We start from the raw sequence: 15672 nt of genomic DNA, 5'->3' as shown, positions 1-15672 counted from the left end.
CTTCGGCTAGGGTTTTATAAAAGTAATTTCGAAAACCACCATTCGTTTAGTGTCTCGTCACTGCATCCTGCGAACCTGTCTGACCCTACACTAGGAAGGAGCGGGAGGGAATTGGGGGCATTTTCCTGCTAAGGCATGCAAATATTAATGATAATAAGACAGACAGGACAGTCTGACACTTGCTGGCGCTGAGGCTGCAGGGGCAAATAGGAGGTGTGGCCATGTGCAAGCATATGTGCGTGCTCGCTTGCAAGTGACTGTGCGCTTCCTAGGTGTGGCGCGCTGCAGACAGTCAAAGGGGTTGTTCCCTTTCATTAAATGTTCTTCCCAGGTTGCAGGCTTTTAGAAAGCAACAAACCGCCCTGTACTCACCCTACCCGGGTCCACCGGAGAGTCTCACTGCTGCTCCAGGTCTGTGGCATTGGCTGCGACGCTGATGTCACGTCAGCAGCCGATCAGTGAGCTCAGCGGCTCTGAGCGGGGCGTTCTGCCTACAACCCCTTTAAGAGAGCCAGCAAAAAAGTGAAGAGAAAGTAAATTACAAAAGGGCCTCTTGCTGAGCACTGGCGATAAGTGAGACAGTCCAAAAAGGAGCGCCAGCCAGGCGTGATTAAGGAACAGGTGCGCTCCTTTAGACCGGGTTCATTTCCAGCTCTGCAATTTTTTCTTGCTGAGCACTGGACAGGGCAGCCGGCAGCCAGACTGCATAGTAGAAAAGCAGCAAGTGAGAAGCTTGTCTCTGCCTACGGCCACACCACCCTGAACACGCCCGATCTCGTCTGATCTCGGAAGCTAAGCAGGGTCGGGCCTGGTTAGTACTTGGATGGGAGACCGCCTGGGAATACCAGGTGCTGTAGGCTTTTGCTTTTTCCTTCCACCAGCAGGGGTCACTGTCCTCTATTCCTTTTTTCCATTCCCTTTCACAAGGGCACACATGCTTCTTTCCTCTTTTCATTTGCTTTCTCTCTTGCGCTATTTCGTCCGTGCAAACTGCCAGCATCCTTCTCATCACCGTGGTCCTCCAGCATTGTTGCTTATTTACTTTTAATACTAGGCTTCCTTTCAACAGGACCAGCGCCTCCCGCGGGCTTGGGGGCATCCGCCGGCAACCTGGAGGCCAGTTTACAGGCCGAAGCAAGCAGGACACCTTTGCAGGCAACAAGACCCCCCTGAAGAGCAGCACACAGTCACTGGCAACCATCTCACCCTCTTCCTTCATTCGCTCCTGGACGTCTCAATCCGCCTCAAGTTGCGGCTCCTCAAGCTTGCTCCTTCTGTCACGTCCCCCCAGATGAATGGTTTATCCTGCAGGAGACCCTGCGTGGAGCCATATTTAAAGACAAATGATGCTCGGGCCCTGCTGCGGCGCGTGGTTTCACTGCAAAACAAACAAAGACTGTAGGGTCGGCCCAGCCTTTGCATCGGCCCTTCGGAGCCCGCCTCCACATGGTCAGAGTTCTCGCCACCACGCGAGCCTGAGGCAGGCTGGCCAGGCGATGGACCAAGCCGTGTCTACTGGCCATACCACCCTGGATACGCCTGAACTCGGAAGCAAAGCGGGGATGGGCTTGGACAGTACTTGGATGGTAGACCTCCTGGGAACACCGAGTGCTGTAGACCATTTTGATGACATTTTGCTCCCTGGCCCAGCTCGGCTAGTATACAGGGGCGTCTTATCAGACACCAACATAAGCTGGAAGCCCCAAGCCGCATAATGCCTCTGATGCCTCTGAGATGGTTTGCAGCTAGGGACGCTACCACGCCTCCTCGCATGCCTCACACCGAGCTCCTTGCCGCGGCTAAGAGTGCTTATTGATCCCTCAGCCTGCCTTCTGGAAATGATGGCGTCATAAGCATCCTGGGCCGTTAAGGGGCCAGGCATTCAGCGGGCGCCCAGGGGATGATTTTTAGAGGACGTCCGGCCGGCAGAAGTAACGTCTTCTTCTGCAAAGAAGCTTGTGTAACTAACCCAATCAAACGGCTGCCCAGGACCCAAATTCAGTACTAGGAAGGAGCGGGAGGGAATTGGGGGTATTTTCCTGCTAAGGCACGCAAATATTAATGATAATAAGACAGACAGGACAGTCTGACACTTGCTGGCGCTGAGGCTGCAGGGGCAAATAGGAGGTGTGGCCATGTGCAAGCATATGTGCGTGCTCGCTTGCAAGTGACTGTGCGCTTCCTAGGTGTGGCGCGCTGCAGACAGTCAAAGGGGTTGTTCCCTTTCATTAAACGTTCTTCCCAGGTTGCAGGCTTTTAGAAAGCAACAAACCGCCCTGTACTCACCCTACCCGGGTCCACCGGAGAGTCTCACCGCTGCTCCAGGTCTGTGGCATTGGCTGCGACGCTGACGTCACGTCAGCAGCCGATCAGTGAGCTCAGCGGCTCTGAGCGGGGCGTTCTGCCTACAACCCCTTTAAGAGAGCCAGCAAAAAAGTGAAGAGAAAGGAAATTACAAAAGGGCCTCTTGCTGAGCACTGGCGATAAGTGAGACAGTCCAAAAAGGAGCGCCAGCCAGGCGTGATTAAGGAACAGGTGCGCTCCTTTAGACCGGGTTCATTTCCAGCTCTGCATTTTTTTCTTGCTGAGCACTGGACAGGGCAGCCGGCAGCCAGACTGCATAGTAGAAAAGCAGCAAGTGAGAAGCCTGTCTCTGCCTACGGCCACACCACCCTGAACACGCCCGATCTCGTCTGATCTCGGAAGCTAAGCAGGGTCGGGCCTGGTTAGTACTTGGATGGGAGACCGCCTGGGAATACCAGGTGCTGTAGGCTTTTGCTTTTTCCTTCCTTCCACCAGCAGGGGTCACTGTCCTCTATGCCTTTTTTCCATTCCCTTTCACAAGGGCACACATGCTTCTTTCCTCTTTTCATTTGCTTTCTCTCTTGCGCTATTTCGTCCGTGCAAACTGCCAGCATCCTTCTCATCACCGTGGGCCTCCAGCATTGTTGCTTATTTACTTTTAATACTAGGCTTCCTTTCAACAGGACCAGCGCCTCCCGCGGGCTTGGGGGCATCCGCCGGCAACCTGGAGGCCAGTTTACAGGCCGAAGCAAGCAGGACACCTTTGCAGGCAACACGACCCCCCTGAAGAGCAGCACACAGTCACTGGCAACCAGAATGGTGACCGGTCTGCAAACCCTGTCTTATGAGGAAAGGTTGCAGGATTTGGGAATGTTTAGTTTGCAAAAGAGAAGACTGAGAGGAGACTTAATAGCTGTCTACAAATATCTAAAGGGCTGTCACATTGTAGAAGGATCAACTTTATTCTCATTTGCACAAGGAAAGACTAGAAGCAATGGGATGAAACTGAATGGGAGGAGACACAGATTAGATATTAGAAAAATTTTTTTAACAGTTAGAGTGATCAATGAGTGGAACAGGCTGCCACGAGAAGTGGTGAGTTCTCCTTCAATGGAAGTCTTCAAACAGAGGCTGGACAGACATCTGACTGGGATGATTTAGCGAATCCTGCTTTGAGCAGGGGGTTGGACCAGATGGCCCAGGAGGTCCCTTCCAACTCTACGATTCTATGATTCTATCTCACCCTCTTCCTTCATTCGCTCCTGGACGTCTCAATCCGCCTCAAGTTGCGGCTGCTCCAGCTTGCGCCTTCTGTCACGTCCCCCCAGATGAATGGTTTAGCCTGCAGGAGACCCTGCGTGGAGCCATATTTAAAGACAAATGATGCTCGGGCCCTGCTGCGGCGCGTGGTTTCACTGCAAAACAAACAAAGACTGTAGGGGCGGCCCAGCCTTTGCATCGGCCCTTCGGAGCCCGCCTCCACATGGTCAGAGTTCTCGCCACCATGCGAGCCTGAGGCAGGCTGGCCAGGCGATGGACCAAGCCGTGTCTACTGGCCATACCACCCTGGATACGCCCGATCTCGTCCGAACTCGGAAGCAAAGCGGGGATGGGCTTGGACAGTACTTGGATGGGAGACCTCCTGGGAACACCGAGTGCTGTAGACCATTTTGATGACATTTTGCTCCCTGGCCCAGCTCGGCTAGTATACAGGGGCGCCTTATCAGACACCAACATTACCTAAGCTGGAAGCCCCAAGCCGCATAATGCCTCTGATGCCTCTGAGATGGTTTGCAGCTAGGGACGCTACCACGCCTCCTCGCATGCCTCACACCAAGCTCCTTGCCGCAGCTAAGAGTGCTTATTGACCCCTCGGCCTGCCTTCTGGAAATGAAGGCGTCATAAGCATCCTGGGCCGTTAAGGGGCCAGGCATTCAGCGGGCGCCCAGGGGATGATCTTTAGAGGCCGGCCGGCCGGCTGGCAGAAGTAACGTCTTCTTCTGCAAAGAAGCTTGTGTAACTAACCCAATCAGACGGCTGCCCAGGACCCAAATTCAGTACTAGTGTGGGGAGGAGGACCCCCATATAGTGTTTGGGCCGGAACCAAGGGGACCGCCATCAGAGTTATTGAAGGAAGCACAACAGGGGAATTACAAAGGGAGACATGCGACTGAGGTTGTCAGGGCAACAGGGGGAGGGGCTAGGGTAAAAGGAGCAGGGGACGCGCTGAAGTGGCAGTTGGGGAAGAGAGGGAGTGAAGGCAGGACACAGGGTGACTTGCAGGGGTACCGAGAGGAGCCTGCGAGGAGAAAGCGGCCGATTTACCGACAAGAGAGACGTGAGAGACTGTGCCCAGAGACTGCTCCCCGCTCCCGTTCTGAGAGAATTATCCCCGCTAAACCCCGCCTTAGAGAGAGAGGAACTATACCTCCGGTTGTGGCCGTGAGTACCGGTAACCAGGCCTCAGAGATCTGGGCCCTTCCCCCCAGCCTTCCCCCATCACGCCGACCCGGCCACCATTGGCCTCAAGATACGCCACCTTGTCACAGGCGGGATTAAAGGCTCGCTACCCTGGCTTAGGAAGAGACTCCTTGGTAAAGGACGGCTACAGGCCTTTCTGGGGAACTGCGTCATCACCGCGCGCCACCTCCATCATTTACTTCAGGGCCTGTTGAGACCCAACGGCATTGCTTTCTTCAGGGCCTGTTGCGCCCCAGCGGCAGTGTTTTCTTCAGGGCCTGTTGCACCCCAGCGGCAGCGTTTTCTTCAGGGCCTGTTGTGCCCCAGCGGAGGCGTTTTCTTCAGGGCCTGTTGCGCCCCAGCGGCAGCGTTTCCTTCAGGGCCTGTTGCGCCCCAGCGGCAGCGTTATCTTCAGGGCCTGTTGCGCCCCAATGTCCCCGTTTCCTTCAGGGCCTGTTGCGCCCCAGCGGCAGCGTTTCCTTCAGGGCTTGTTGCGCCCCAGCGGCAGCGTTTCCTTCAGGGCCTGTTGCGCCCCAACGTCCCCGTTTTCTTCAGGACCTGTTGCGCCCCAACGTCCTCGTTTTCTTCAGGGCTTGTTGCCCCCCAACGGAATTATTTTCTTCAGGGCCTGTTGCCCCCACCGACATCACTTTCCTCAGGACAGCCGCCTCAGCGACCTCAACGCGGCCACGCTACCGAACCCAGCAGTCCCTGGAAGGCTAAGTGAAACTATATTGGGTTAAGATTGTTGAGTCCCTGCGTGGACTGTTGGTGTTGTACTTATTCCTTGTTTTGTTCAGCCTAGCCCTTCGGCTAGGGTTTTATAAAAGTAATTTCGAAAACCACCATTCGTTTAGTGTCTCGTCACTGCATCCTGCGAACCTGTCTGACCCTACACTAGGAAGGAGCGGGAGGGAATTGGGGGCATTTTCCTGCTAAGGCATGCAAATATTAATGATAATAAGACAGACAGGACAGTCTGACACTTGCTGGCGCTGAGGCTGCAGGGGCAAATAGGAGGTGTGGCCATGTGCAAGCATATGTGCGTGCTCGCTTGCAAGTGACTGTGCGCTTCCTAGGTGTGGCGCGCTGCAGACAGTCAAAGGGGTTGTTCCCTTTCATTAAATGTTCTTCCCAGGTTGCAGGCTTTTAGAAAGCAACAAACCGCCCTGTACTCACCCTACCCGGGTCCACCGGAGAGTCTCACTGCTGCTCCAGGTCTGTGGCATTGGCTGCGACGCTGATGTCACGTCAGCAGCCGATCAGTGAGCTCAGCGGCTCTGAGCGGGGCGTTCTGCCTACAACCCCTTTAAGAGAGCCAGCAAAAAAGTGAAGAGAAAGTAAATTACAAAAGGGCCTCTTGCTGAGCACTGGCGATAAGTGAGACAGTCCAAAAAGGAGCGCCAGCCAGGCGTGATTAAGGAACAGGTGCGCTCCTTTAGACCGGGTTCATTTCCAGCTCTGCAATTTTTTCTTGCTGAGCACTGGACAGGGCAGCCGGCAGCCAGACTGCATAGTAGAAAAGCAGCAAGTGAGAAGCTTGTCTCTGCCTACGGCCACACCACCCTGAACACGCCCGATCTCGTCTGATCTCGGAAGCTAAGCAGGGTCGGGCCTGGTTAGTACTTGGATGGGAGACCGCCTGGGAATACCAGGTGCTGTAGGCTTTTGCTTTTTCCTTCCACCAGCAGGGGTCACTGTCCTCTATTCCTTTTTTCCATTCCCTTTCACAAGGGCACACATGCTTCTTTCCTCTTTTCATTTGCTTTCTCTCTTGCGCTATTTCGTCCGTGCAAACTGCCAGCATCCTTCTCATCACCGTGGTCCTCCAGCATTGTTGCTTATTTACTTTTAATACTAGGCTTCCTTTCAACAGGACCAGCGCCTCCCGCGGGCTTGGGGGCATCCGCCGGCAACCTGGAGGCCAGTTTACAGGCCGAAGCAAGCAGGACACCTTTGCAGGCAACAAGACCCCCCTGAAGAGCAGCACACAGTCACTGGCAACCATCTCACCCTCTTCCTTCATTCGCTCCTGGACGTCTCAATCCGCCTCAAGTTGCGGCTCCTCAAGCTTGCTCCTTCTGTCACGTCCCCCCAGATGAATGGTTTATCCTGCAGGAGACCCTGCGTGGAGCCATATTTAAAGACAAATGATGCTCGGGCCCTGCTGCGGCGCGTGGTTTCACTGCAAAACAAACAAAGACTGTAGGGTCGGCCCAGCCTTTGCATCGGCCCTTCGGAGCCCGCCTCCACATGGTCAGAGTTCTCGCCACCACGCGAGCCTGAGGCAGGCTGGCCAGGCGATGGACCAAGCCGTGTCTACTGGCCATACCACCCTGGATACGCCTGAACTCGGAAGCAAAGCGGGGATGGGCTTGGACAGTACTTGGATGGTAGACCTCCTGGGAACACCGAGTGCTGTAGACCATTTTGATGACATTTTGCTCCCTGGCCCAGCTCGGCTAGTATACAGGGGCGTCTTATCAGACACCAACATAAGCTGGAAGCCCCAAGCCGCATAATGCCTCTGATGCCTCTGAGATGGTTTGCAGCTAGGGACGCTACCACGCCTCCTCGCATGCCTCACACCGAGCTCCTTGCCGCGGCTAAGAGTGCTTATTGATCCCTCAGCCTGCCTTCTGGAAATGATGGCGTCATAAGCATCCTGGGCCGTTAAGGGGCCAGGCATTCAGCGGGCGCCCAGGGGATGATTTTTAGAGGACGTCCGGCCGGCAGAAGTAACGTCTTCTTCTGCAAAGAAGCTTGTGTAACTAACCCAATCAAACGGCTGCCCAGGACCCAAATTCAGTACTAGGAAGGAGCGGGAGGGAATTGGGGGTATTTTCCTGCTAAGGCACGCAAATATTAATGATAATAAGACAGACAGGACAGTCTGACACTTGCTGGCGCTGAGGCTGCAGGGGCAAATAGGAGGTGTGGCCATGTGCAAGCATATGTGCGTGCTCGCTTGCAAGTGACTGTGCGCTTCCTAGGTGTGGCGCGCTGCAGACAGTCAAAGGGGTTGTTCCCTTTCATTAAACGTTCTTCCCAGGTTGCAGGCTTTTAGAAAGCAACAAACCGCCCTGTACTCACCCTACCCGGGTCCACCGGAGAGTCTCACCGCTGCTCCAGGTCTGTGGCATTGGCTGCGACGCTGACGTCACGTCAGCAGCCGATCAGTGAGCTCAGCGGCTCTGAGCGGGGCGTTCTGCCTACAACCCCTTTAAGAGAGCCAGCAAAAAAGTGAAGAGAAAGGAAATTACAAAAGGGCCTCTTGCTGAGCACTGGCGATAAGTGAGACAGTCCAAAAAGGAGCGCCAGCCAGGCGTGATTAAGGAACAGGTGCGCTCCTTTAGACCGGGTTCATTTCCAGCTCTGCATTTTTTTCTTGCTGAGCACTGGACAGGGCAGCCGGCAGCCAGACTGCATAGTAGAAAAGCAGCAAGTGAGAAGCCTGTCTCTGCCTACGGCCACACCACCCTGAACACGCCCGATCTCGTCTGATCTCGGAAGCTAAGCAGGGTCGGGCCTGGTTAGTACTTGGATGGGAGACCGCCTGGGAATACCAGGTGCTGTAGGCTTTTGCTTTTTCCTTCCTTCCACCAGCAGGGGTCACTGTCCTCTATGCCTTTTTTCCATTCCCTTTCACAAGGGCACACATGCTTCTTTCCTCTTTTCATTTGCTTTCTCTCTTGCGCTATTTCGTCCGTGCAAACTGCCAGCATCCTTCTCATCACCGTGGGCCTCCAGCATTGTTGCTTATTTACTTTTAATACTAGGCTTCCTTTCAACAGGACCAGCGCCTCCCGCGGGCTTGGGGGCATCCGCCGGCAACCTGGAGGCCAGTTTACAGGCCGAAGCAAGCAGGACACCTTTGCAGGCAACACGACCCCCCTGAAGAGCAGCACACAGTCACTGGCAACCAGAATGGTGACCGGTCTGCAAACCCTGTCTTATGAGGAAAGGTTGCAGGATTTGGGAATGTTTAGTTTGCAAAAGAGAAGACTGAGAGGAGACTTAATAGCTGTCTACAAATATCTAAAGGGCTGTCACATTGTAGAAGGATCAACTTTATTCTCATTTGCACAAGGAAAGACTAGAAGCAATGGGATGAAACTGAATGGGAGGAGACACAGATTAGATATTAGAAAAATTTTTTTAACAGTTAGAGTGATCAATGAGTGGAACAGGCTGCCACGAGAAGTGGTGAGTTCTCCTTCAATGGAAGTCTTCAAACAGAGGCTGGACAGACATCTGACTGGGATGATTTAGCGAATCCTGCTTTGAGCAGGGGGTTGGACCAGATGGCCCAGGAGGTCCCTTCCAACTCTACGATTCTATGATTCTATCTCACCCTCTTCCTTCATTCGCTCCTGGACGTCTCAATCCGCCTCAAGTTGCGGCTGCTCCAGCTTGCGCCTTCTGTCACGTCCCCCCAGATGAATGGTTTAGCCTGCAGGAGACCCTGCGTGGAGCCATATTTAAAGACAAATGATGCTCGGGCCCTGCTGCGGCGCGTGGTTTCACTGCAAAACAAACAAAGACTGTAGGGGCGGCCCAGCCTTTGCATCGGCCCTTCGGAGCCCGCCTCCACATGGTCAGAGTTCTCGCCACCATGCGAGCCTGAGGCAGGCTGGCCAGGCGATGGACCAAGCCGTGTCTACTGGCCATACCACCCTGGATACGCCCGATCTCGTCCGAACTCGGAAGCAAAGCGGGGATGGGCTTGGACAGTACTTGGATGGGAGACCTCCTGGGAACACCGAGTGCTGTAGACCATTTTGATGACATTTTGCTCCCTGGCCCAGCTCGGCTAGTATACAGGGGCGCCTTATCAGACACCAACATTACCTAAGCTGGAAGCCCCAAGCCGCATAATGCCTCTGATGCCTCTGAGATGGTTTGCAGCTAGGGACGCTACCACGCCTCCTCGCATGCCTCACACCAAGCTCCTTGCCGCAGCTAAGAGTGCTTATTGACCCCTCGGCCTGCCTTCTGGAAATGAAGGCGTCATAAGCATCCTGGGCCGTTAAGGGGCCAGGCATTCAGCGGGCGCCCAGGGGATGATCTTTAGAGGCCGGCCGGCCGGCTGGCAGAAGTAACGTCTTCTTCTGCAAAGAAGCTTGTGTAACTAACCCAATCAGACGGCTGCCCAGGACCCAAATTCAGTACTAGTGTGGGGAGGAGGACCCCCATATAGTGTTTGGGCCGGAACCAAGGGGACCGCCATCAGAGTTATTGAAGGAAGCACAACAGGGGAATTACAAAGGGAGACATGCGACTGAGGTTGTCAGGGCAACAGGGGGAGGGGCTAGGGTAAAAGGAGCAGGGGACGCGCTGAAGTGGCAGTTGGGGAAGAGAGGGAGTGAAGGCAGGACACAGGGTGACTTGCAGGGGTACCGAGAGGAGCCTGCGAGGAGAAAGCGGCCGATTTACCGACAAGAGAGACGTGAGAGACTGTGCCCAGAGACTGCTCCCCGCTCCCGTTCTGAGAGAATTATCCCCGCTAAACCCCGCCTTAGAGAGAGAGGAACTATACCTCCGGTTGTGGCCGTGAGTACCGGTAACCAGGCCTCAGAGATCTGGGCCCTTCCCCCCAGCCTTCCCCCATCACGCCGACCCGGCCACCATTGGCCTCAAGATACGCCACCTTGTCACAGGCGGGATTAAAGGCTCGCTACCCTGGCTTAGGAAGAGACTCCTTGGTAAAGGACGGCTACAGGCCTTTCTGGGGAACTGCGTCATCACCGCGCGCCACCTCCATCATTTACTTCAGGGCCTGTTGAGACCCAACGGCATTGCTTTCTTCAGGGCCTGTTGCGCCCCAGCGGCAGTGTTTTCTTCAGGGCCTGTTGCACCCCAGCGGCAGCGTTTTCTTCAGGGCCTGTTGTGCCCCAGCGGAGGCGTTTTCTTCAGGGCCTGTTGCGCCCCAGCGGCAGCGTTTCCTTCAGGGCCTGTTGCGCCCCAGCGGCAGCGTTATCTTCAGGGCCTGTTGCGCCCCAATGTCCCCGTTTCCTTCAGGGCCTGTTGCGCCCCAGCGGCAGCGTTTCCTTCAGGGCTTGTTGCGCCCCAGCGGCAGCGTTTCCTTCAGGGCCTGTTGCGCCCCAACGTCCCCGTTTTCTTCAGGACCTGTTGCGCCCCAACGTCCTCGTTTTCTTCAGGGCTTGTTGCCCCCCAACGGAATTATTTTCTTCAGGGCCTGTTGCCCCCACCGACATCACTTTCCTCAGGACAGCCGCCTCAGCGACCTCAACGCGGCCACGCTACCGAACCCAGCAGTCCCTGGAAGGCTAAGTGAAACTATATTGGGTTAAGATTGTTGAGTCCCTGCGTGGACTGTTGGTGTTGTACTTATTCCTTGTTTTGTTCAGCCTAGCCCTTCGGCTAGGGTTTTATAAAAGTAATTTCGAAAACCACCATTCGTTTAGTGTCTCGTCACTGCATCCTGCGAACCTGTCCGACCCTACACTAGGAAGGAGCGGGAGGGAATTGGGGGCATTTTCCTGCTAAGGCACGCAAATATTAATGATAATAAGACAGACAGGACAGTCTGACACTTGCTGGCGCTGAGGCTGCAGGGGCAAATAGGAGGTGTGGCCATGTGCAAGCATATGTGCGTGCTCGCTTGCAAGTGACTGTGCGCTTCCTAGGTGTGGCGCGCTGCAGACAGTCAAAGGGGTTGTTCCCTTTCATTAAATGTTCTTCCCAGGTTGCAGGCTTTTAGAAAGCAACAAACCGCCCTGTACTCACCCTACCCGGGTCCACCGGAGAGTCTCACTGCTGCTCCAGGTCTGTGGCATTGGCTGAGACGCTGATGTCACGTCAGCAGCCGATCAGTGAGCTCAGCGGCTCTGAGCGGGGCGTTCTGCCTACAACCCCTTTAAGAGAGCCAGCAAAAAAGTGAAGAGAAAGGAAATTACAAAAGGGCCTCTTGCTGAGCACTGGCGATAAGTGAGACAGTCCAAAAAGGAGCGCCAGCCAGGCGTGATTAAGGAACAGGTGCGCTCCTTTAGACCGGGTTCATTTCCAGCTCTGCATTTTTTTCTTGCTGAGCACTGGACAGGGCAGCCGGCAGCCAGACTGCATAGTAGAAAAGCAGCAAGTGAGAAGCCTGTCTCTACCTACGGCCACACCACCCTGAACACGCCCGATCTCGTCTGATCTCGGAAGCTAAGCAGGGTCGGGCCTGGTTAGTACTTGGATGGGAGACCGCCTGGGAATACCAGGTGCTGTAGGCTTTTGCTTTTTCCTTCCTTCCACCAGCAGGGGTCACTGTCCTCTATGCCTTTTTTCCATTCCCTTTCACAAGGGCACACATGCTTCTTTCCTCTTTTCATTTGCTTTCTCTCTTGCGCTATTTCGTCCGTGCAAACTGCCAGCATCCTTCTCATCACCGTGGGCCTCCAGCATTGTTGCTTATTTACTTTTAATACTAGGCTTCCTTTCAACAGGACCAGCGCCTCCCGCGGGCTTGGGGGCATCCGCCGGCAACCTGGAGGCCAGTTTACAGGCCGAAGCAAGCAGGACACCTTTGCAGGCAACACGACCCCCCTGAAGAGCAGCACACAGTCACTGGCAACCAGAATGGTGACCGGTCTGCAAACCCTGTCTTATGAGGAAAGGTTGCAGGATTTGGGAATGTTTAGTTTGCAAAAGAGAAGACTGAGAGGAGACTTAATAGCTGTCTACAAATATCTAAAGGGCTGTCACATTGTAGAAGGATCAACTTTATTCTCATTTGCACAAGGAAAGACTAGAAGCAATGTGATGAAACTGAATGGGAGGAGACACAGATTAGATATTAGAAAAATTTTTTTAACAGTTAGAGTGATCAATGAGTGGAACAGGCTGCCACGAGAAGTGGTGAGTTCTCCTTCAATGGAAGTCTTCAAACAGAGGCTGGACAGACATCTGACTGGGATGATTTAGCGAATCCTGCTTTGAGCAGGGGGTTGGACCAGATGGCCCAGGAGGTCCCTTCCAACTCTAAGATTCTATGATTCTATCTCACCCTCTTCCTTCATTCGCTCCTGGACGTCTCAATCCGCCTCAAGTTGCGGCTGCTCCAGCTTGCGCCTTCTGTCACGTCCCCCCAGATGAATGGTTTAGCCTGCAGGAGACCCTGCGTGGAGCCATATTTAAAGACAAATGATGCTCGGGCCCTGCTGCGGCGCGTGGTTTCACTGCAAAACAAACAAAGACTGTAGGGGCGGCCCAGCCTTTGCATCGGCCCTTCGGAGCCCGCCTCCACATGGTCAGAGTTCTCGCCACCATGCGAGCCTGAGGCAGGCTGGCCAGGCGATGGACCAAGCTGTGTCTACTGGCCATACCACCCTGGATACGCCCGATCTCGTCCGAACTCGGAAGCAAAGCGGGGATGGGCTTGGACAGTACTTGGATGGGAGACCTCCTGGGAACACCGAGTGCTGTAGACCATTTTGATGACATTTTGCTCCCTGGCCCAGCTCGGCTAGTATACAGGGGCGCCTTATCAGACACCAACATTACCTAAGCTGGAAGCCCCAAGCCGCATAATGCCTCTGATGCCTCTGAGATGGTTTGCAGCTAGGGACGCTACCACGCCTCCTCGCATGCCTCACACCAAGCTCCTTGCCGCAGCTAAGAGTGCTTATTGACCCCTCGGCCTGCCTTCTGGAAATGAAGGCGTCATAAGCATCCTGGGCCGTTAAGGGGCCAGGCATTCAGCGGGCGCCCAGGGGATGATCTTTAGAGGCCGGCCGGCCGGCTGGCAGAAGTAACGTCTTCTTCTGCAAAGAAGCTTGTGTAACTAACCCAATCAGACGGCTGCCCAGGACCCAAATTCAGTACTAGTGTGGGGAGGAGGACCCCCATATAGTGTTTGGGCCGGAACCAAGGGGACCGCCATCAGAGTTATTGAAGGAAGCACAACAGGGGAATTACAAAGGGAGACATGCGACTGAGGTTGTCAGGGCAACAGGGGGAGGGGCTAGGGTAAAAGGAGCAGGGGACGCGCTGAAGTGGCAGTTGGGGAAGAGAGGGAGTGAAGGCAGGACACAGGGTGACTTGCAGGGGTACCGAGAGGAGCCTGCGAGGAGAAAGCGGCCGATTTACCGACAAGAGAGACGTGAGAGACTGTGCCCAGAGACTGCTCCCCGCTCCCGTTCTGAGAGAATTATCCCCGCTAAACCCCGCCTTAGAGAGAGAGGAACTATACCTCCGGTTGTGGCCGTGAGTACCGGTAACCAGGCCTCAGAGATCTGGGCCCTTCCCCCCAGCCTTCCCCCATCACGCCGACCCGGCCACCATTGGCCTCAAGATACGCCACCTTGTCACAGGCGGGATTAAAAGCTCGCTACCCTGGCTTAGGAAGAGACTCCTTGGTAAAGGACGGCTACAGGCCTTTCTGGGGAACTGCGTCATCACCGCGCGCCACCTCCATCATTTACTTCAGGGCCTGTTGAGACCCAACGGCATTGCTTTCTTCAGGGCCTGTTGCGCCCCAGCGGCAGTGTTTTCTTCAGGGTCTGTTGCACCCCAGCGGCAGCGTTTTCTTCAGGGTCTGTTGTGCCCCAGCGGAGGCGTTTTCTTCAGGGCCTGTTGCGCCCCAGCGGCAGCGTTTCCTTCAGGGCCTGTTGCGCCCCAGCGGCAGCGTTATCTTCAGGGCCTGTTGCGCCCCAATGTCCCCGTTTCCTTCAGGGCCTGTTGCGCCCCAGCGGCAGCGTTTCCTTCAGGGCTTGTTGCGCCCCAGCGGCAGCGTTTCCTTCAGGGCCTGTTGCGCCCCAACATCCCCGTTTTCTTCAGGACCTGTTGCGCCCCAACGTCCTCGTTTTCTTCAGGGCTTGTTGCCCCCCAACGGTATTATTTTCTTCAGGGCCTGTTGCCCCCACCGACATCACTTTCCTCAGGACAGCCGCCTCAGCGACCTCAACGGGGCCACGCTACCGAACCCAGCAGTCCCTGGAAGGCTAAGTGAAACTATATTGGGTTAAGATTGTTGAGTCCCTGCGTGGACTGTTGGTGTTGTACTTATTCCTTGTTTTGTTCAGCCTAGCCCTTCGGCTAGGGTTTTATAAAAGTAATTTCGAAAACCACCATTCGTTTAGTGTCTCGTCACTGCATCCTGCGAACCTGTCTGACCCTACACTAGGAAGGAGCGGGAGGGAATTGGGGGCATTTTCCTGCTAAGGCATGCAAATATTAATGATAATAAGACAGACAGGACAGTCTGACACTTGCTGGCGCTGAGGCTGCAGGGGCAAATAGGAGGTGTGGCCATGTGCAAGCATATGTGCGTGCTCGCTTGCAAGTGACTGTGCGCTTCCTAGGTGTGGCGCGCTGCAGACAGTCAAAGGGGTTGTTCCCTTTCATTAAATGTTCTTCCCAGGTTGCAGGCTTTTAGAAAGCAACAAACCGCCCTGTACTCACCCTACCCGGGTCCACCGGAGAGTCTCACTGCTGCTCCAGGTCTGTGGCATTGGCTGCGACGCTGATGTCACGTCAGCAGCCGATCAGTGAGCTCAGCGGCTCTGAGCGGGGCGTTCTGCCTACAACCCCTTTAAGAGAGCCAGCAAAAAAGTGAAGAGAAAGGAAATTACAAAAGGGCCTCTTGCTGAGCACTGGCGATAAGTGAGACAGTCCAAAAAGGAGCGCCAGCCAGGCGTGATTAAGGAACAGGTGCGCTCCTTTAGACCGGGTTCATTTCCAGCTCTGCAATTTTTTCTTGCTGAGCACTGGACAGGGCAGCCGGCAGCCAGACTGCATAGTAGAAAAGCAGCAAGTGAGAAGCTTGTCTCTGCCTACGGCCACACCACCCTGAACACGCCCGATCTCGTCTGATCTCGGAAGCTAAGCAGGGTCGGGCCTGGTTAGTACTTGGATGGGAGACCGCCTGGGAATACCAGGTGCTGTAGGCTTTTGCTTTTTCCT

General features: G+C 54.8%; 9 non-coding genes and 2 pseudogenes across 9 annotated transcripts; all 11 read left to right on the top strand.

Moving 5' to 3' along the window:
* The first annotated feature begins 741 nt into the window (after positions 1–741).
* On the top strand, positions 742–860 carry LOC141053246 (5S ribosomal RNA). Its single transcript, XR_012220998.1, has one exon. It is a non-coding gene; the product is annotated as a 5S ribosomal RNA (ribosomal RNA).
* Positions 861–1510: 650 nt separating this feature from the next.
* LOC141053577 (5S ribosomal RNA) lies at positions 1511–1620 on the top strand (annotated as a pseudogene).
* A 1035-nt stretch (positions 1621–2655) lies between these two features.
* Positions 2656–2774, top strand: LOC141053245 (5S ribosomal RNA). The gene has a single exon (XR_012220997.1). It is a non-coding gene; the product is annotated as a 5S ribosomal RNA (ribosomal RNA).
* Positions 2775–3851: 1077 nt separating this feature from the next.
* On the top strand, positions 3852–3971 carry LOC141053415 (5S ribosomal RNA). Its single transcript, XR_012221151.1, has one exon. It is a non-coding gene; the product is annotated as a 5S ribosomal RNA (ribosomal RNA).
* A 2341-nt stretch (positions 3972–6312) lies between these two features.
* On the top strand, positions 6313–6431 carry LOC141053244 (5S ribosomal RNA). The gene has a single exon (XR_012220996.1). It is a non-coding gene; the product is annotated as a 5S ribosomal RNA (ribosomal RNA).
* A 650-nt stretch (positions 6432–7081) lies between these two features.
* On the top strand, positions 7082–7191 carry LOC141053576 (5S ribosomal RNA; annotated as a pseudogene).
* Positions 7192–8226: 1035 nt separating this feature from the next.
* Positions 8227–8345, top strand: LOC141053243 (5S ribosomal RNA). Its single transcript, XR_012220995.1, has one exon. It is a non-coding gene; the product is annotated as a 5S ribosomal RNA (ribosomal RNA).
* A 1077-nt stretch (positions 8346–9422) lies between these two features.
* LOC141053414 (5S ribosomal RNA) lies at positions 9423–9542 on the top strand. Its single transcript, XR_012221150.1, has one exon. It is a non-coding gene; the product is annotated as a 5S ribosomal RNA (ribosomal RNA).
* A 2341-nt stretch (positions 9543–11883) lies between these two features.
* On the top strand, positions 11884–12002 carry LOC141053270 (5S ribosomal RNA). Its single transcript, XR_012221020.1, has one exon. It is a non-coding gene; the product is annotated as a 5S ribosomal RNA (ribosomal RNA).
* Positions 12003–13079: 1077 nt separating this feature from the next.
* LOC141053412 (5S ribosomal RNA) lies at positions 13080–13199 on the top strand. Its single transcript, XR_012221149.1, has one exon. It is a non-coding gene; the product is annotated as a 5S ribosomal RNA (ribosomal RNA).
* A 2341-nt stretch (positions 13200–15540) lies between these two features.
* On the top strand, positions 15541–15659 carry LOC141053242 (5S ribosomal RNA). Its single transcript, XR_012220994.1, has one exon. It is a non-coding gene; the product is annotated as a 5S ribosomal RNA (ribosomal RNA).
* The last annotated feature ends 13 nt before the right edge of the window (positions 15660–15672 follow it).

The sequence above is a fragment of the Dendrobates tinctorius genome, unplaced genomic scaffold, assembly GCF_039654945.1.
Source record: "Dendrobates tinctorius isolate UK_male_01 unplaced genomic scaffold, ASM3965494v1 ptg000165l, whole genome shotgun sequence".
In the NCBI taxonomy this organism is placed as follows: Eukaryota; Metazoa; Chordata; class Amphibia; order Anura; family Dendrobatidae; genus Dendrobates; species Dendrobates tinctorius.
The sequence above is the reverse complement of the archived record's forward strand: the minus strand, read 5'-3'. Positions and strand labels throughout refer to the sequence as shown.